The following is a 5,486-nucleotide window of genomic DNA, read 5'->3' on the forward strand; positions in this document are numbered from 1 at the left end:
AAATGGACAAAGAAAAAGAAAAGGAGGGAAAAGTTGAGAAACCATAGGACATTCCCTGACCTATGGAAGCATAAAGTTAATTTAATTCAAATGTTAATGCAATCCCACATTGCATTTTCATTTTCCCCTTTTGCCTGCATTATTTAAGTCAATATGAAAATTAAAATGCAATCATGTGAAATGCAATCATGCTGTCAAAATTAAAATGTTAATGAAAAGCCATTTGCCATTTCATTTTCTAAGTCATGCCCTGCTTTGTGCTTAACAAAAATGATTATGTTAATTCAAAGGCAAAAAGTGAGAAATAGTGCCATCCTTAGCCACGTCATTCCCACGCTCTAACGCTGTTTTCCTAAACAGGATGTGATTCCACTGAGGCGTGTTTTACAGAAGTGAAAACCGATTATTTTTTCATCGGACAAGAAGAGAGTGGAAAGACCTGGTAGAACGTCTAATACTGATAATTAATAACACTAGAAACTAAATCTGTAACTTTAATATGGAAGACTTGAAAGCAGGATTTAAGAAAATTTTCTCACTACTGGACGGGAAAACCAGTTATTTTGTGACCATTATTGGCCTGTTTGTTTACCATGTTGTGTTTGATAAGCAGTTGACTTGCTTGACTAAACCTGGTGTTAACCCAAAGGATTTGCCGACCCAATATGAGTGTAATGTCTACATTGCAGTGCCACCTTTTATATTGTTTTTCCTGATTCTCTGGCTGGATGGAGAGTTTCAACAAGTTTGGACAATTGTCTACAGATGTGGAACTGATTTCTGGCAAAGACTTTTGTCAGCCCTCTTCAAGGCAACTGCAATCGGGTTACTATGGGTTTTATCAGTGTTGTTGGATGGAGACTGGTATGCGTGTCAAAACAGAGAAGAACTCCTTGGGTTAAACACAAACGGCACTTACACAGATCAACTTAAACGCAAGTCAGTGGTGAGTAACTTTACTTTACTGTAATTTAATAAATTAGATATTTGGTATTATTTTAACATAAATTATTATTCAGAAGAGATTTTCAAAATAGGTGTTACCTTTTGTTTTACACTAAAAACAATTTAAAAAAACGTTTTCTTTCAGGTTATTGGCTTAGAGGCGACCCTGGGCCTGGTGTTTTTAGTTGCTATTTTTAATGCAGTACCTTACTGGTGTTACCCCTGTCGCTCTCTGTGAGAGAACAGAAGTGAGCAGGACTGAAGATAAAAAGTGCTGCTCGAATTGTTGCGACACTTTATGCAGGTCATATCACTGGGTACTATTTGAGGAGAATGTTCTGATTGAGATGGAGAATATTATCCAAACAGATGTAAAGACAACAGCTAGGGATTATGTAGTTCTAAAAGGCAAAGACTTACTAAAGACCACTTCAAATCAAGACCCGGGAGACCAGGGAAACCAAACACCAGCAATCAGAGTGGTCAATGTTGATAACCTGGATTTTGCCAAGATAAATCATTTACCATTTAATATAATGAAATCTGTCTATGAAATGAAAAAAAGAGTCAACAGTGATTCTTATGAAATGCAACAGATTCAATCAGAAAGTCAACCCCTAAATGAAGGCGAACGTACCTCTGATCAGAAGCCAGATCAGTCAAACCCTACTAGGGAATAAAGAGTTGATAACCTGCCTCGTCTCTCCTTAGAATCAAAGTCTTCCAACTGGTTCAGCAAATACAGAAGGACACCCAAGCAGTGGTGATGTGAATCATGGGTTAGGCAGATATAGGAGTATAGTAGACATGGGGTGGTAGGACAGATATAGGAGTATAGTAGACAGGGAGGTGGTAGGACATATATAGGAGTATAGTAGACAGGGAGGTGGTAGGACAGATATAGGAGTATAGTAGACAGGGAGGTGGTAGGACAGATATAGGAGTATAGTAGACAGGGGGTGGTAGGACAGATATAGGATTATAGTAGACAGGGAGGTGGTAGGACAGATATAGGAGTATAGTAGACAGGGGGTGGTAGTACAGATATAGGAGTATAGTAAACAGGGAGGTGGTAGGACAGATATAGGAGTATAGTAAACAGGGAGGTGGTAGGACAGATATAGGAGTATAGTAGACAGGGAGGTGGTAGGACAGATATAGGAGTATAGTAGACAGGGAGGTGGTAGGACTGATATAGGAGTATAGTAGACAGGGGGTGGTAGGACAGATATAGGAGTATAGTAGACAGGGGGTGGTAGGACAGATATAGGAGTATAGTAGACAGGGGGTGGATAGAACAGATATAGGAGTATAGTAGACAGGGGGGGGTAGGGCAGATATAGTGTATTTCAAACATATATTTACATTTTCTATTAAGGCCGTTTTCAAATATGTTTTAATATGTCTTAAATACCTGTAAATATACTCAGCAAAAAAACAAACGCCCTCTGACTTTCAACTGTTACTTTCAGTAAACTTAATGTGTGTAAATATTTGTATGAACACTAAAAGAGTCAACACCATAAGACATAAACTAAAAAATTTTCACAGACATGTGACTAACAGAAATGTGTCCCTGAATGAAGGGAGGCTCAAAATCAAAAGTATGCAGCGTTGTTGCTTGTGATGTCTGGTAAGGACCTGCCTTAAAACAGGCCTACAAGCCCTCAGTCCAGCCTCTCTCAGCCTATTGCGGACAGTCTGAGCACTGATGGAGGGATTGTGTGTTCCTGGTGTGACTCGGGCAGTTGTTGTGGCCATCCTGTACCTGTCAGGCAGGTGTGATATTCGGATGTACCGATCCTGTGCAGGTGTTGTTACACGTGGTCTTCCACTGCGAGGATGATCAGCTGTCCTTCCTGTCTCCCTGTAGCGCTGTCTTAGGCATCTCACAGTGCGGACATGGCAATTTATTGCCCTGGCCACATCAGCGGTCCTCATGCCTCCCTGCAGCATGCCTAATGCACGTTCACGCAGATGAGCAGGGACCCTGGGCATCTTTCTTTGGGTGTTTTTCACAGTCGGTAGACAAGTCTCTTTAGTATCCTGCGTTTTTGGAACTGTGACCTTAAATGCCTACTCTCTGTAAGCTGTTAAGGTCTTAACGACCATTCCACAGGTGCATGTTAATTAATTGATTATGGTTAATTGAACATGCATGGAAAACATTGTTTAAACCCTTTACAATGAAGATCTGTAAAGTTATTTGGATTTTTACAACATTATTGTTGAAATACACAGTCCTGAAAAAGGGACGTTTCTTTTTTTGCTGAGTATATATTTACATGAATGACAAAATTATAGTTGGTAATATGCATTTAGCAGTTACATCTAACTAATGTATTTTCATATTTGTCTTTTTTCCTGTCATGTGTTTATTATGTTATCTTGTCGTTTCTTTTACATTCTTTTACAGACAGGAATGACATTCATGATACTGTGTTAATATGTATGCTTATTGTTTTCATAATGATTATTTTTTTAAATGTAAACCTGGAGTACAAATTGGTTAATTATATTAAAACTTTAAAGGTGCTATATGCATCTTGCCAGTGACTAAAGTCTAAACTTTCGTGTGTTTACTAAACATTTATCATTACATTGTGACACAATAGCAGTTGTATAATATAAAGGTCCTTATTAAATTAAGATGACTGACTCTAACTAGTTGTTTCTTTACTTGCATTTACAGTGTATTTAATAGAAATTATGATAAATACATACTGTATAATTTACACATTGGCTCTTGTTTGTAAAAGCTAATAAATGCCTTTTCACAGTAATTAATGTAATGCAATAAAGCCAAGGCTGGTGGTTATGTGTGTTTGCTCCCCATTTTTCCAATGATAATTAAATTCACTATAACAAGGAGATTCTCCAGAAAATAATGTCTTGAAGGTTAATTCCATGATGTGTTGATGAGAAATGCTTAAAGTACTGCATATTCATATATTTCATTATTTTAACACATACTATTCAACATTAAAATATATGACATGCATTGTATTATGATATTGTGAGAAGTGCAAGTTATATATTTTATGAACATATTCAGGGCACATATGTAAATATATGTTGAGATATCGTCCACACATACAGCTCTGGAAAGAATTAAGAAACCACTGCACCTTTTTCTTTCCTTTCCAAAAATTCCGTAACAAAGGTTTTGAGTGAGGAACAGAAGTGTTAAAATGAAGAGACCACTGCACATTGAACACTTCTGTTACTCACTTAAAACTTTCCTTTACAAAATGTTTGGAAAGGAATGAAAAAGGTGCAGTGATCTCTTAATTTTTTCCGGAACTGTGTCTATTTGTAGTTTTGGTGACCCCAAGTTTCATCCAATCTCTGGAATTCTTCAACTGTTATCCATGGATAATGTTTTAACTGTCAAATCACCCTTCTCACTGTTCCTGAGAGCTACTGTAAGTATCATTGTGCAGCAGTGTATTTTCAGGAGTGCAACTATTTTGTGTAGCATTTTATTAGAGTCACCAACCATTTGTCTCATTTTATTTTAGTGTTTTCTGACCTTCACCATGTTGATAAATGAGTAAGGGAGTTTGAGTGTCTCAGTATATTTACTGTATATTTACTCTATTGAAAAAGAAGTGTTCCAAAGGTCTCGGATGAACTCTGCCTCAGACCACAAAGTCCACCCTGGGCATTGGCCAGACTCTGATCCAGGATAAGGGGCCTCAACGCCACATTTCCTGCCCCCTACAGGTCAGACCACTCCCCACGGGAGGAGAAGGTGGCTACTGGGTTGCTCTTGAAGGCCCCTCAGGTTCTGTAGTCAACACAGCTTTGTACCATTGACCCGAACAGCAGCTCAGATGCCCTCTGCACCCATCGTCTCCTGACTGTCTTCCACCTCCTGCATCTCTCATGTCACTGTGACAGAACAGACTCAAATGCTATGTGATTTGGTGTCGTAAACTTCATCCTTCCATAGAAGAAAGTGGTATGGAGATTGACTTGGCACTGATGCAAGAAATGGCACATTTGTGCCACACAAGCTAATCTCTATTTCTCTGATTTCAGCACTATTTGTTTTGGAAGAACCCAAGCAAGCTTTGGTGTTCAAATAGCAGCACTGCACATGTTACAGTTTTTCTCAATCGAATTGACACATTTCTCCAAACTCAGGTTACTGCTCTGAAAACAGTTACCACAGCAAACTAAACACACTTATGTTGGCAAAACAGGTCAATATTCACTGCATAATGAAACACTGCATTTTATTCTAGTAATGCATTTATTAAAAATAAACACAAACATCAAAACTTCAAGTATGTACTCTGTTGAGTTGATAACGGATTCAACTGTGGATACACAACTGAATGAAAATACATGTTTTTCATTAAGTTCCTTAATGAGGAATTCAGATGTATAACATCTGAGTTTTTGCTGTTGGAAGAGAATATAAGCTTGAAACTTGAAATGCCTATTCAGAACATTCTGTCATGACTTACTCTGTGTTGGTCTCTGTACTTGTATTCTCTTTGTCATGATGATTGTTCCCGTGGAGCCACGTCCTT

The 5,486-nt window shown here is 38.1% G+C and overlaps 1 long non-coding RNA gene across 1 annotated transcript; it reads left to right on the plus strand.

The window, feature by feature from the left end:
- The first annotated feature begins 258 nt into the window (after positions 1–258).
- LOC114840733 lies at positions 259–1,347 on the plus strand. Its single transcript, XR_003782824.2, has 2 exons — positions 259–946; positions 1,091–1,347. It is a non-coding gene; the product is annotated as an uncharacterized LOC114840733 (long non-coding RNA).
- Positions 1,348–5,486: the final 4,139 nt, after the last annotated feature.

This window comes from Esox lucius, chromosome 13 (genome assembly GCF_011004845.1).
Source record: "Esox lucius isolate fEsoLuc1 chromosome 13, fEsoLuc1.pri, whole genome shotgun sequence".
NCBI classification, from domain to species: Eukaryota; Metazoa; Chordata; class Actinopteri; order Esociformes; family Esocidae; genus Esox; species Esox lucius.